This window comes from Aotus nancymaae, unplaced genomic scaffold, assembly GCF_030222135.1.
Source record: "Aotus nancymaae isolate 86718 unplaced genomic scaffold, 86718_ANA_hifiasm-v0.15.2.pri h1tg000020l, whole genome shotgun sequence".
Classification (NCBI taxonomy): domain Eukaryota; kingdom Metazoa; phylum Chordata; class Mammalia; order Primates; family Aotidae; genus Aotus; species Aotus nancymaae.
This window is the reverse complement of record NW_026988432.1, coordinates 5,417,507-5,434,124: the sequence shown is the minus strand read 5'-3', so window position 1 is coordinate 5,434,124 and position 16,618 is coordinate 5,417,507.

Sequence of the window (16,618 nt, the reverse complement as noted above, 5' to 3'; positions counted from 1 at the left end):
TGAATAAATTAACTGTGTGATAGGTTATTGGCTACTTTTCCAAGAAACATCCTGTGAGTGTGTTTCTGAATAAGACAGTGATTTATACTTACCCCAGTGTCGCCATAGAGCAGACTCTCACGTCCTCTTCCTTCCGGAGCTTCTAGTTCTTAGGCACAGTCTTACTGCTCTCATATTCCTCCTTTCTTTTTTTTTTTCTGATGTTCTTAGACTGTTCCGTCAGGGAGGTTGTAAAGCAAATTGATGCCTCACTCTTTTCTCTGCAGTTTCTCCTAGTCAATTCTTTTTATAAGATCCGTGCATTGATGACTTTCTTTTTTATTATTCCAAATAGAGATTTACTGTAGAAAATACAATAACTGCCTTCCCCTGTATTTTGGTATCATGTACTTTTATTTTCTATTTTCAAATGTTGAATATTAAGAGAAGAGGGTGATGCAGAAACAAAGGAATATGCCTCAGGCTGGTCTTTTGCAGTGCTGGAATACAAAGAAAAATGAGCTATGGCACTTAATTCTAGTTAAGAAGGGAATCTTAACTTTTCCTCATATAAGAATGATAGGTTTTTGATCATGTAGAATTTCTGGCATCACTGGTGTTTAAAATAGAGAAAATGTAAGTAGCATTATGCCTGTTTCAAATAAAATCATATGTTGAAAAAATATGTGTTGGTTAACAGCATGTTGTTAACAAAAATAGCAAGGAGCCTAATTCATTTATTCATTAATAAATTTGTATCAAGCAGCTACCATATTCACACACTCTTCTAAGTGCTGGGAACACAGCAGTGAACAAACACACAGAAGTCTTGCTTGTAAAGGACAGGTATCTAGTAATAAACATTTAAAAGATCAGATATTGGGAGAACCATGAAGAAATATTCAGAAGAAAAAGGGGTAGGAAAGGAAAGGCAGAAAAAGAAAGTTAAATGTTAAATAAAGTTGTGGGCAAAGCTTTTTTAGGCAGCACGCTTTGTTCAGACTCCTAAAGGACACCAGTCTGATTTGGGAAGAGCTTTCTTCATGACCAGACAGATGTCCCAACTTCTGAATGTCTTGCTTCTGAATAAATCATCTGCTCTTTCTGAAAATGGGATGTTTTCTCTTAAAATAAACAGAACAAATACCTGTTAGGCTCCCATGCTAACTCACAAATCAGAAATAGTTAACAATTTAACTGCATTAGTATTCTTTCCAATAAGCAGATTGGAAGAGTAGTGGATGTGAAATACAACAAGCTCAACATCTATCCTCAAACAATGTCATATATTACTGTGTCTAGGAGGAGTCATATTGACACCAAAATGCAAACACAACTATGTTCCTGATCTGATAAAGAGAACAAGAAAAGAAACTGTCCGTTCTATATCTTCCCCATGTTGGATGGGCACACTTTTACTCTTGGGTCCCTTATATGGCATTTCATGCTGTTTTCAGGGAATGTGACTGGCAGGTGGGGAAAGGCCACAGTCAATTTTCAGAAACATCAGCCTTACAGAATGGGTGGGTTGGTGGCAATCTGTGAAAAGCAGCTGCCATGGGTAGCTTGCTGTCTCAGACCTGGCATGTACCCACATGTCTGACTCCATTCATGAAGTGTCTGCTGCTGTAGGGTTTGAAACAGGTGCCGATCTCAATATCCTATTCAATGGTTCTTCTAGTTTCAGCAATCTAGTAGCAACGGGAGCATTTACAGAGGTGTTTTGCTAACATCCTCGCAACAAGATGTTGTCTAGGTAAGTACTGTCTCCAATGTATAGATGGCAAAATTAAAACACAGATGAGTGAGTAAGCAGATGCTTATGTACAGTGTATTAGTCAGGGTTCTCTAGAGGAACAGAACTAATGAGATAGATGTATAGATACAAGGGAATTTATTAAGGAGTATCGACTCACACGATCACAAGGTGAGGTCCCACAATAGGCCGTCTGCAAGCTGAGGGGCAAGAAAGCCAGTCTGAGTCCCAAAGCTGAAGAACTTGGAGTTTGATGCTCTAGGGCAGGAAGCATCCAGCATGGGAGAAAGATGGAGACAAGAAAATTAAACCAGTCTAGTCTTTCCACATTCTTCTGTCCGCTTTTATTCTGGCTGTGCTGGCAGCTGATTAGATCGTGTCCACTTAGATGAAGGGTGGGTCTGCCTTTCCCAGTCCACTGACTCAAATGTTAATCTCCTTTGGCAACACCCTCACAGACATACCCAGGAATGGCACTTTCCATCCTTCAATCCAATCAAGTTGAAACTCAATATTAACCATCACATACAGTTAAGTATCAGAGCTGGGATTAAAACTCAGGGCCTGATGACTCCAAAGAGAATGGAGGAATCTCTCTATCAGTGACTCCTAAATTTAGGTATGCATCAGGGTCAGTTGGAGGATATGTTGAACACACAGTCCAACCCCAGTGATTTTGATCCTGTAGCTTAGGGCTGGGAGAATTTGCTGTTCTGAGCAATTTCTAGTGATACTCGTGTCTCTGGTCCAGGAACCTCATTTTCAAAATGTCGATGTATTCCACACTGACCCAGATAATTTATTTTGCTTTTAGAAATCTTGAAAGTTGGACTTTGAAATTGTCACTTTCATTTTTTAATTTTTAATTTTTTATCAACTTAGCGTTACCCTGCTGTGTGTGAATTAATAACAAAAAACACAGTGGCTCTGGGAACCATTTTCATTCTTTGAAGATTCAACCTTATGGGTGAGGTTGAAGCGACTAAGTGTTCTACTATTGGAAAGCAGCAGTTACTTCTTCTAGAATTACAGCATCGAGGGGGTTTAGCAATTCTGTCACACCAAATACTAAGAGTAACAGCAGCTTGTAGAGTGTACAGAACACTCATGAGCAGTTTCACATAATTAGCATTATCAAGTCACTCTTGGGTAGCTCTTTCTACATAACCTGTTTTGATCTGGTGAATTTGGAATACTGATCAGGCAGCCCGCCAGGGTATAGACATTACACAGCTCTTAACGATCTTAGAAGATACACTGCCAAATACTTTTCATAAGTAACTTACAACTGTTGAAGCTAAGTGAAAATGAAAAGAAGAACAAGTCTCTTGGGTCTTTTTCTCTAAAACACCATTTGCTGAAATGTCCCATCAGCAGATATGAATTATTCCTGAGAAGCTGGAAGGATTCAACAAGGCATGCCCTGCAAAGATGTAGACATCAAAGAAATTTGTAATTTAACCATTGAGAGTCAGCTGGGTATGGTCGCTCACACCTGTAATGCCAGCACTTTGGGAGGCCAAGCCAGGCAGATCACAAGGTCAGGGATTCGAGACCAGCCTGCCCAACATGGTGAAACCCTATCTCTACCAAAAATACAAAAATTAGCCTGGCGTGGTGTGTTCCTGTAATCCCAGCTGCTCAGGAGGCTGGGGAATGAGAGTTGCTTGAACCCGGGAGGTGGAGGTTGCAGTGAGTGGAGATCGCATCACTGCACTCCAGCCTGGGTGACAGCATAAGACTCCATCTCTGTAGCTTAAGGACTTTATTATTAACTCATGAGCAATGGATTTTTTTCCTAATACTCTCTGAGTGGTTAGTTGTGACCTTTTCTTGGACAGGACCAAATATGAGGGTGTCTTGTTCCTTTCAGTGTGACAGGAAAAAGTCGGGAAGAAAACATTCGAAGTTTTGGAGAGAAATCAGGGCTTTTCACGAAGTGCCAGAGCATCACCCCTGGCCATGGCCATGTTTCCTAAGATGTGGAAAAGGGCTTGTTTTCCCAACTGTCTCAAATTTTGTTTTTCAAATAGTTTTGCTGATTTCTTTGGAAACCTAAGTATTTCCCCTCACATTTAAATTTGCATCTTATGTTTCTCATCACAAGTTAAAAATAGTTGGAAAGGGTGAATTTTGCAATGTTGCATATTGACATTATGAACCACAATTATTTTATCTTATTGACATGTATGCCATAGATAATAAATCCCACTGTCATTCAATACCATTTTATCCTCAATACTAGAGTCTTTATAAAATTTACAGAAAAAAATCTCTTCTTCAGCAGTCAGAAAGTTTACACTGATGCATTTTCCTTTTTGAATTCCAAATTGCATTTTATCTTCCCCATAGTATCACATCATAATATAATATGCCTCTATTTTACCGACCATCTATATTTATTTGCAAATAGATGTATATATATATATATATTTATGCATATATATACACATGATTTAGAATGTCCTTGTGACCCTAAATGCTGCAAAACTTTTCTGCCCAATGGTATTACATTATCATTATTATTGGTATAAGGATAACCAAAATATCATTATTATTGGTATAAAGATAAAATGCTTAGTAAATGCTTAAGCATAAACAGCAGAATTTCATTGGAAACGCATCTTTTAATAAGATGGGTGTGATATACACAGGAATATACATGTACCTTGATGAAAGAATTTTTTCATTGAAAAAAACAAGTCTAGGACTCCAGCGAGGTTTACTCCTTGCGACAATGGCTATAACAAGAATCAGGAGACAGATTACATGACTTCACCAATTACTAGCTCTGTGATTTTGGACAAATTAATTGATATCTCTAAGTTTAAGCTTCTTCATCTATAATATAGAAATAGCAATAGTGCCTATCTCATGAATCATGAAAAGTACTTAAGAGATTGCTTAGTATATATATCATAGGTGTGACAAAAGTTTTAGCTACTATGATTAATGCTATTATGAAATTTTACCAAAACTTCACCTGGCTCTGGCCCTGCCCTATCCTTTTTACTTGGGTAATTACTGCTCTTCACTATTGTATTTTAAGGTTACTTTTTATTTGGGAAGCATTCTCTTGCTTATATGCCCTGAAGCCTTTACTCTCCATTCCACAACATTGATCAGAGCTTTGTAATGCCATGATTAAGAAATACTCTGTTTCATAGGAACTGTGTTTTGGGAAATATTTGCAGCCTCTCTACCTACAGGAAGAAGGCCCTCAAATAAATTATTCTACATGTATTTAAATGACATGTCCATTAAGAACAGTTGACATTAAATTAGTATTAAGAAAGCAGCATGTTCTCTTTTGATATCATGTCTAGTTAAAGAATCATCACATAACTCGATGTATTATATGGCATTCTTAAAAAGAATGATGGATTCAGTGGCTTTGGACACATAGGTTTCTACAAGGTGATGATAATTCAGGAAGAAAAAAGACACCCTCTCCTTTGCATTTCCCTGGGAGCTGATCTAGTTTCTCCTGAATCATAGGTTAGCCTTCTGCTCTATTTTCTACTTCTATCTACTTTGCTAATTTCTTTGGAAACCAAAGTATTTCCCCTCACATTTAAATTTGCATCTTATGTTTCTCATCAAAGTTAAAATAGTTGGAAAGGGTGAATTTTGCAATGTTGCATATTGACACTATGAACCACAATTATTTTATCTTATTGACATGTACGCCATAGATAATCCCATAGATAATAAATATCTAGAAGGCAACTTCAGAATTGTGGCCTGTGGCAGGTGACCTGGACTGAAAGAAATTTCACATTCCAACTGAGTAAGGAAGGATTTAAAAAAAAATTAGAAGGACATTTCCAATGTCAGCCATCATTCTGTAGCCATATCACCATCAGGGCAGATCTCAGAGGAACTTGCTATATGGTAAGTGCAGAGAGCTGAGCAATGATTTTAAGTTGGGTTCCGTGTTGTAGCAGCCAAAATTAGCCCTGGTAAAAGCTCCTTTATAGCTGATAGAAATCTACACCTCAGTGAAACCATCCATACAACTTCTCCAATAAGTTAAGCTAGATCTTCTTTTTCATTATCAATATATATTTTTTCTTTTCTGACTACTATGAATTATAAAACAGTATTGATGTTTTGATTAGAAAAAGTGATGCCTTACTCAGAATATTTCAACAGGAATTTCAAGATATTTGGATACAAATTTTAGTTGGACAAATAAAAAGTCTTAGCATATATTCAAGATTGTATATGGCATATTTAATCAAGAGTCCTTGTTGAATATTACTGTGCAAACTTAGGGAATTCCACACCTCTTCAATTTCAGCTTCAAATATTTCAACTTGAAAGAATAATTCTGTTAACTTATCAAAAGTAGGATGATGTGGTTAGTTTTCTGTTATAATTGATCAATAATTATTTTGAATTATAAATTTCCATGTGGATATAAATTTTGTATTAAAATGTGACATAGTTCAATTTGCCAATTTGCTTGGAGTTACCCCTAAATTATATTCAACATAGAAAAATAAACCTATCAATATATAAGTATAATAAATGTAAAATGGACTCCAGAAATCACTGAAATTAAACTTCTATGAGCTAATGATACTCACGTAAGTGATTTCAGACTTTCTAAGACCAAATAATAGTATTGAAGTCTTCTCAAACATATGGGAAAAAGAAAATAGGTTTTTGTTTTGGATAATCAAACATGTCAAAGCAATGAAAAATTCTCACTAATTTTATAATTGAAGCAAAGCACATAAAATGAATTTTCTGTTTTCTTTCCTGAGATTTTGGCCTAGCGTCCCCAAGTATACAGTGGGTACCCACTCAGAAGTTTATAGGAGTATTGGCTCTGTATGTTACCTAATCTCAAATTAAATTTAGTGTATATGAAGAACTTTATTTTATTCTCTGTGTATGCAATCTCTCTCTCACTCACACATCACTTTTTATTTAGAATTTGAAATCCCTAAACAAAGGATTGAGGCAATAGTTTTCTAGAAATATTCAAAGAAAAAGAAAGAAGGTAAAATAATTTTGGCTAAAAGTCCCTAAAATCATGCAAGGTGTTACCATTCATTCCATGAGAACCTATAATATAAAAATTAAGCAAACAAAAAAATTCCTACTCTTCTTCTGGCATTGTAGAAATTAACTATTTGTTGGGCTTATCCACTAAACAGTAGTCAAAGCAGACCTACACAGTACAACTTTTCACTTATTAGACCAAGCCAAGAACTTGCTCATTTTTGCTCTCATGGTTGTATCATTCAATACCTAGAAAAAAAATGGATATGGAAAACAGCATTGTATTTATATGTTGAGAAGTCAGGAATAATGGACAGTAAGTGATAGAACCACAAACTGAAGTTACTGAACATCTATTAAAATTCATTTATGAGCATAAGTCCTGGAAATAAGAAATCTGGTAATACTCTAATTTTCACATAAATAATCTTTATTTTCTACACTACTCAGTGTTTTTGATGGTTAATACCTTTAATACTTGAAATTATAACTTCAAAGAATATTAAAAAACTATAGCCCTCTAAAAATCATTGTTGATGTGTGGTAAATAAGATACAGAACAACCTATCCAGAGTCAGAAGTTCCAGCAGGAGCCAGGTGGACATAAGCAAGTCCAGGCTGGCACAGAGAGGAGGGCCCTTCATACCCTGCAGCCCCTGTTGGGAGTCCAGCAGGACAGAAGGTGGCTGTGAGGGGAGAAAGCAGAGGCACTGGGGAAGAAGTGTCCCATGCTCTTTCACTACTGTCTTTGGTAAATGTTAGAAATTCATTATAAGCAGACCAGAAGCGGTGGTTCATGCCTGTAATCCCAGCATTCTGGGAAGCCAAGGCAGGTGGATCACTTGAGGTCGCGAGTTCAAGACCAGCCTGACCAATATGCTGAAAATACAAAAATTACCTGGGCATGGTGGTGCATGCCTGTAATCCCAGCTACTTGGGAAGCTGAGACTGAGACTGGAAAATCGCTTGAACCCAGGAGACGGAGGTTGCAGTGAGCTGAGACTGCGCCATTGCACTCTAACCTGGGAAACAAGAGCAAAACTCTGTGTCAATAAATAAATAAATAGAAATTCATTATATGCATAATATCCATGACTTGTAGATTGAAATCTTTTCAGAATAGCAATAAAGTATCTTTGACAAGGTGTAAGAAAACCCCTACCCAATCAAGTATTTCTTTAATTCCTTAAAAATTTATATTATTTAAAATGTAAAGATACAGAAATAATCACTTTAAATTTTATTAAAAGTATCTTTAACATTAGTCACTTTATTAACTGGAAACAATAAATAGTAAAGATTGCTATATCCCATAGAAAACATCTCAATGTCATTAAAATATAAAGGCACATGTAATTTCTTACATAGGGTAAGGCAGATGGAATAGAATAAGAAATGATGTTAAGTTTTTTGATTACAAATTGTTTAGTTAGCAATCACTGAACCTGAAACATTAGGGCAAATGTTATGATTGAACATCAAAAATTTCCTTGAGTAATGAAAAAATTAAAATCTATCAGGAAAGATAAAGAATAGCTTCAGCATATTAAAAATAAAAACAGAATTACTATGGATTACTGATCATTCTATAGTAACAGCTTGAAATTTTGTCATATCCTCAGGGTTTGATTAAGCAGAGAAAAATATGAATAAGGATACAGAGGATCACAGCATCCAAAATGATGTTATGTAATTATCTGTTTTAATATGTAGTAATGTACACTCATGAAACATACAACACTTTAGTAACCACAGAACATTTATGATAATGGTGCACGTACTGAGATATAAAGGTAATCTTAAATATTTTAAGACAAACAATAAAATTTAATATAAACAGGTAAAATAATCTAGAACTGTTTTAATTGCCAGAAAGAGCATCTCTAATATTGATTCTATAATAGCTCCTACAAAGCAAAAAGATAAACTACAGAATGAATAATGTGGAGAACTGTGCCTACCAAATCCTAGGTTGCTCGTTATACCTGTCTGAAAACGGGTCCCGTGAAAGTGGAACTTGAGACAAGAAAGTAATGTTAGGGAACGGAGTAAAGGTTGACGAGCGGGGTAAAGGCAGGAAACCTAGCACAAGAGTAAATTACGAAACTACTTACCATGTAGACAAATAGAGCTTGATTCTGAAAAAAATCTTCTGAAGATCCACATACAACTTATATCAAAAGTTTCAGTTATTAATAAAAAAATTAAAAAATCAGTTGCCTTCTATCCTTCATAAGTCACTTCCTTGTGACTCCAGATGCTAGCAGAGTTCAGCAGGCATTTGGTGCCGCAGGATCACTGGACTCTGAGCGGAGATGGATCCGTGGTAGGTCTTCAGACTGTCATCTTCATTTGTTGAGGAGTCACCTACATCATGTAAGGGAACATTTCTCTGAATGTTTTTAAGATTCCTACCTTGTTTTACATTTTAACAGTCATGTTATAATGCACGTTTGTGAGGTTTTTTTTTTTCTGTATTTACTCTGTTAATTACACAGCTTTGCAAGTCCTTTCATTGAGAGTTTTCATACTTTTGAGGTATATGTAGTCTATTACATCTTCAAATATTGCTTCTATTTCATTTTTGCCTTCCCTTTTTTTTCTCAGACTCTAATCACAGTTATGTTACACCTTTTCATATATTCATCTCTTCCATTTGTTTCTGCATATTTCCTGCTTTTATCTCTGTACCTTGATCTGTAAATTTTCTTGTGATCTAGCTTTAGTGTACTATTCCTCTCTTTAGGTGTGTCCAAACTGTTGAAGCAATGTATTGACATATTTCTGCTTTTATTTTTCACTCGTAGAATTCCCCTTGATTATTTTGTACTATGTTTTATTATTTTGCAATATGCTATATTACTCACAGTTACTTTAAAGTTCTTGTTGGTTAACTGCAACATTGTGATGTCCTGTGGCTCTATTTCTCCCCTTATTTTGAATCTTTTGATTTTTAAACTTCTGATTAGATCACATGCCGTGTCTGAAAAATTATGAAGACAATTGAAGAATCTGGTTGATGTTGTTTTCTGCCAGAGAGGAGTTATACTTCCAGCAGTCAGTTAGGATAAGGGCAGATAATTTTGCTCCAAGTAAAGATTGAGCTACTTGAACCTGGCCTCAGTTTTTATGACAAGCGGCTTATCTGGGTTTGTTTTTATTCCTATTATGGTGATTATTTTATCTGAACTAAAAGACTGATTTGTTTACTGAGGCAGATTTTCTTGCAGAATCCTGAATTCAATTCCATTTCTACTTCCACCTCTATAACCTCTAAGAAAGTAAATACAGAGAAAACTACAAAAGCACCTCACAGTACAACTCTTAAAATGTAAGACAAAGAAGGAATCTTAAGAACAACCAGAGAAATGTTGCCTTAATGATGTAGATGACTCCTCAACAAATGAAGATGGCAGTCTGAAGACCTACCAGGGATCCATCTTTCTGAGACTGCAGAAAACTCTACTCACAATTCCAGCTGGTTTTTAAGCTGGGAAAATGCCTCAAAGACCAACATGTTGCCAAAGTTAGGATCTCGCTTTGGGGAATTCCTTCTCTCCATAATGATGGGTCCTAATGTCATGATCACCTTGTTGGTGTGCTGATGCCTTTAAATCGATTTTTGAAATACTTTTATAGCTCCTCCAGCTGTTGTTAGTGGGAATGTTGCTCTTCTAGAATCAAAGGTAAAATTTAAAAATATTTATTTTATAAAACAATCGAAATAGGTCAATTAACCACTGTTCTTATTCCTTTTCAATATGCTCACATTTGTGTTAGAATGTATAAGTCATAAAATGGAAGAATAATAATCCAGGATAAAAAGGTATTAAATCCTAATTTGACTGACAAATACATCTTAGAAGTGTTGAGTAGAATTTTGATCAATATGCTTCGGGAAGTTGTTGGTGCTCACCTACTGAGTACTGATGCATGGAAAAGAATGCAAAGTACTTTAAACATTACTTTCAATTAGCATTAGAAAAATAGGAATTGATAATCATATTCAGAACAATAGATCCCTGATCATATAATGCATGTTAGTCTGGCAACATTTTAGAGACCGTTGTACAATGCAAATTAGATACTATGCAATGAAATATAAGAAAATAAAAATAACTTGTTTTTAGGAAATCAAATAAATTAGAGCCATTATATTCTTTATTGAAACTGTGCACACATAAAATAAGAATTTGGAAGATATGAATTCACTAAGCACATTTCTTATGGGTGATTGTTTTAACAATAAATTACTTTTTCTCAGTAAAGGCCGGGTCCCTTTTCTATACACAATTTCTTGGTACATGTGAATGATTACTTAAATGGTGCTAATTACTTGACCCAGTGGATATGAAAAGAGGAAGCTTAAATTGTTGGCTTTATAATAATTTTTGTATAATAGGAAATTACTTATAATTTAACGAATAGGTGCAAAAGCTAAAACCATAAAGTTTCCCCCCACTGATCCCACCCCTTGTCCACCCACATTACTCTTCTAAGAGACTGACACATTTTCTAGACTGCAATCTTGTTCTCAAAGTAGACTGATCCACATTTGTACCCTCTTGTTCTCTGTCCTATAGTTAATAACTTACATGTCTCTTGGGATGTGTGGTAAAAGTTACGACTAAAATCCTACTCCAAAATATTGTTTGAATTCTACTAATTTGACTCTGAATATAGAAAAAAAGAAAATATGTCAAGGTTTTCCATTTAAGAAACTTATCAGCTGAAATGCAAATAAAACGTATGTGACACATAATTTAAAACCATTAAACAGTTATAAGGCATGTGATAGTATGGGGTGAGTTCGGAGAAATTACATTATTCAGTACTTGGTATCTTTTACCTGACAGTATGGTTATAGAGACGAATTATAACTAACTTAGAGCTTTTATAAATTCTTTTACAATATGGCATTTCATTTCTCATTCACCCTATAATCAAAGTTCAAATTTATAGATTATAGTTAAATAAGTCCTTATTTCAAGTCAAAGTAGTACTTCTTTTGACTTAAGGGGGTTTTTAGTGCCGTTGTGAAGTTCAACGTCAACCTACAATGTAAGTTAACAGACAAAGTGAGCAAAATAGCCCAGAAATTGCATGCATACTAAAAGTTATCTTTAAAACAAATTATAAATCAGTCCATGTGCTCGTATTATTTTAAAAATATTTTTTCTAGCAGATCAATTGTCCGTAGACTTGTAAAACAACAAATTGACATATAAAAGAAGACATGCATGGACATTATTGCTTTTTTAAGGACAGATTTCTAAGCTGGGTCCTAACCATGCCTCCTACTGATTGTTTTGTACATAATCATCTTTGGAGAAATTACTTTAATTATGTTTTTCTTTTTCTGGATAAATTTTGTTTCCTGTTCTCAGAGCTTCTGCCAGTTTCCGGTTGAGCATGTACCTAATAATAACCATGGCTGTACCACGTATGGAAAATAGGAGCATGCAGAAAGGTACCCACAAAAGTGAATAATTTTATTAACTTTGGTTATCATTATAACAACAAATTCCAAAAATTGGCTTTTGTTGCAGAAATCCTGAAGTTTTACATAGATTAGTTAAAATTCCCCGTGTCAAGGAGTCTCCAAGACTACCCCAATACTGGATGATTCATTAGGAGGTCTCAGAACTCACACGATCAACTCTTGGTTATAAGTGATTACAGTGAAAGAACACAAAGTGAAGTCAGCAAAGGGCAAAAGTTCATGGAGTGAAGTCAGGAGGAAAGCAAATGCAGGCATCCAAGAATCCTCTCCCAGTGAAGTCACGCAAGATGCACTTAATCCCTCAGGGACGTGCGGAGGGACGGCACATGCAAAATGTCTATAGGTGAAGCTCATCAGGATTCAATGCCAAGCGTTTATAGGGCTGGTTGCATAGTCATCCTGTGTGTACTACCTGCCAGAATTCCAGACTCTCAGAAGGAAAGCAGTTCCAGCATAAGCCATATTGTTCGCCGAAACAGTTTAGGGACAGCGAGTCACCCTTACCAAGGAATCGTGGGAAATATCCTGAAGTCCGAGTTCCCAGACTTCATCCAAGGGTCAAACTTATTAGCAGGACTTTTTAAGTTAAAGCAGCCTCAGGCCTGCTATGTCAACTTTCTACCGCACAATACCTTTGATTCTGTGGTCTTGTTTCACTTGTGATTTAAGTTCAATTCACATGGGATACAGATATATCAATTACAATAATGATAGAGAAATAATAGTATATTATTATGTTATATATTATTTAAAAAAATCCTTAATGTAGAACCCAGGGAACAAGTTCTTTTTTTAAGGTGATTAGCAAAATATGGTGTGAAAATTTTCCTTCACACGTCACTGATCTCTGAGATCTCAAAAGCAAGTCTTTTACTCAAAAGTAATTCAGCTGCATTGATAATACTCTTCAGCTTTAAAAAATAATTTTTTCTTTGTATACATTTGCAATAACTATTAAAAATATTCCATTCAAATGTGATAGATCTATTTAAGTGCTTTTGTGAAAAATATTGTAATACCTATGATAGATAAGAGATAATGGCTAGATTTATATAGGCAAGAATATTTTTGAGCCCTCACAGAATCGATCAATGAGAATTGCTGTATAAATGAATTTTGTAAGTACTGATTTGTTACTTAACTAGGTGACATATCATTTTGGATTATTAGAAGTTCAAGATCTCCAATTATTCATATAATATTGGCTGCATGATCTTCTTATAAATGTCTACTCAGACAAGTTTATTTTTTGCTTTGACCTTTGAATTCAGGATATGTTTGATGATAATTATTCTCTACTTGACATTGAAGCTGAGGTGGCAGTTAAAAATTGAATATTAACTGCACTAGCATATTCTATTTTAGTACTAGCAAACTATTACTTTAGCCCTAACCAAGACTCTAAATATTTTTGAGAGCCAAACAAGTGTTACAAGCATTAAGCTGGTCAGGAACATATGCATTTCAACTAGAATAATTACCATTATCTGCTGTGACATTCAAACCACAAAATTTTATTGATTAAACACAATAGTGATGTATTTCTCATGCACACAAAATTCTACATGGGTTTGGCAACTTTCACAGGGATTTAGGTTATTTTAATTTGGGAGGTTTTACCATCTCATCATGTCATCCTAAGTCCTCTTCAGGCACTGCTAGAAGAACACTGGCTTTTTAACCCCTCAGCCCCAAAACGATAGCATCACCATGTACAAGCCAGTGCCCAGACAAGTTGCATGGCTGAAACCCAACTTCAAGGAAGGCTGTGGAAATGTAAGGGAGTGACTGGAATATTCAGTAACTGCGATCTTTCCTATACCTACCCCTAGTCTCTTTTTTCTTCTTTACAAAGATCTTTTCAGATCACTTACCTTTTATGTTTTTTATTTAACAGACACAAATGAAGTGAAGAGACAATTACACAGCATATCAAGGTAACTGTCATGATAGAAGTTTGAACAGCATGCAGAAAAATAGAGGCAACTGGGTTGTCAACAGATAGGGAAGTTTACCCAGAGAAGATGTCACTTGAAATAAACTCAACTCTAATCTGACAGCTTGAACAGCTGTGCCACTCTGCTGCTGTGTGCCCTAACTGCCCACTTAGATGCTTTTTATTCAAAACAGCATTTAGTACTGAGTATCAATTTATAAAGTATTCTTTTTCTCTTCAACTTTATTAAGGCTACAGAATAAACAACAAAAATCAATATTGTTAAAATGTTTGTACTACCCAAAGCTATCCGCAGATTCAATGCAATTTCTATATAATACTGTGAGATATTGTTGAAAAACTAAAATTATTTTTTAAATTTAGTTTTTGACCTGCTCTGTTATGTAGAGTAGTTACTCTTATGCATAAGTAGTTCTGTGCTTGTCCAAAAATAGTACTAACTATTTAAAACTAATCAAGACTGACCAACAGAAATATTTGAAAGATTCAAGGGGAAATGCAATTCTAATAATTCATACATAGTGATCATATCTAGCTTTTATATTAATACTATGTAATGACATTGTTTGGCTATCAGTTCAGTTGCTGTAACTGATTGGCCTAAAACAATAGTGCTGTTAAAAAAAGAAAGAAAGAAAGAAACTGTTGAATCTACACAAAAGAAATGAAAAAAAAAATGTCTATATGAAGACTAGGCCTGAAACCTTCATAGCAACTTTATTCATAATAGCCAAAAACAAATGCACATCAACACTTCAAAAGACATATAAACCATACAATTGAGTACTCAGCAATAAAAAGGAATTAACTACTGACACATAAAACAACATGGATGAAACTCAAAGTTATTATGAATAAAGAAGCCACAAAATAGCATACATACAAGGTACATGTATGTACATCATTCATGCTCTATGATTCCATTTGTATGAAATGCATACTGGTGTATAATAACAGAGGGAAAAACTGTGGCTGCCTATAGATGAAGGCAGAGTGTGGGGTAGAGGGCTAACAAGAAGAATCTTTTGGCGATGATGGAACTATTCTGTACCTTGACTGCCGTGGTGTTTTGATGGATGAACACATCTTTCAAACTCACTCAACTGAATACTATGCATGATGGTTCTTTTTGCTTGGTAAATTGTTCCTTCTATCTTGGGTTGGTGTTTTTGCATAGCATGCAGCACACTGCCCTTTGCATTGTTTTGGCCATTGAATGTAGCACACGCCTCTCTTTCTGGTGAGATTCTCAACAACCAGGTTGCAAGAATGGGGGCTAATGGCTTTTTGAACCTAATGTTATCTAGTGCCTTACAATATAATGTTTGATTAATAGATGCTTGTTAAACTAGATGTTCAGGGATAAACAAGGCAAAATCCCTTTTGTTGAAGAACTCAGAGATTTATGGGAGAAAGAGAATAGGGCATAGCCAACACACTGTAAGTTAAGTGCTGTTATTGTGGTCAGTGTGTTAATTGTGAAGGAGAGCAGACAGCAATAATTCTGCAAGGTTGAGCTCAAATTCCACTTCATTTGGAAAGCTTCAATGAGTATTATAGGGTATGTTTTTCTCTACTTTCAATATGTATAGCAGTTATAGATTATAGTATGTATCTGATTCTAATTAAAAACTGCAATTGATGTGGTTTTCATGGGTGTCTCCATGAACATGAGCTCATAGTGAGCTACGAGCTTCTTTATAATTCTTTGTGTCTCCAGAAGAGCACTGTGCATTTAGCTGATGTCCAGCAACCATGTCTTACTGATGTCTATGTGCTCTTGATGACAATAATGAGAATTCATTTTACTAAAAGACTCCTATGCCTTTGAAAGGCTAGTCTTCCAAAATGCATTATAAATAGCATGGTATCTAAAAAGATACATAAGACTTAATGTCAGAGTAAGTACACTGTGATTAACCCTTCTGTCTAGATTTAAGACAACTGTGAAAATCTCCTAGAGGAGCCTGGTATTTGAAGAAGCTTTTGTGGTATAATTATACTTAAGTAAATATTTTTTATAAGATTGAAGCAGAGGAACTATATTTAGTCATGAGTCTGTGGATAAAAATACCAATACCCCTGCACTAATTTTGAAATGCAAATAAAAATTAACATTTTATAAGTAAAATGTACTCTGAATTATACATCATCAATTACATTCTGAAGTTTTGGGGCAAATTTTGACATCCTGAGAACAAAATACTTTATTGCAGCTCCTGATAATTTGAGTAATGGTGGTGATCCCGGTAGTAACATCTGTGGGAAAAAAACTCTGAAAGCTGCAAAAAGAGCATCTGAGATTCCAGAAATATGGCCTCAGTGAGTCTGTTGATTCTTGTATTAGTCCATTTTCATACTGCTATGAAGAAATACCTGAGACTGAGTAATTTATAAAGAAAAAGAGGTT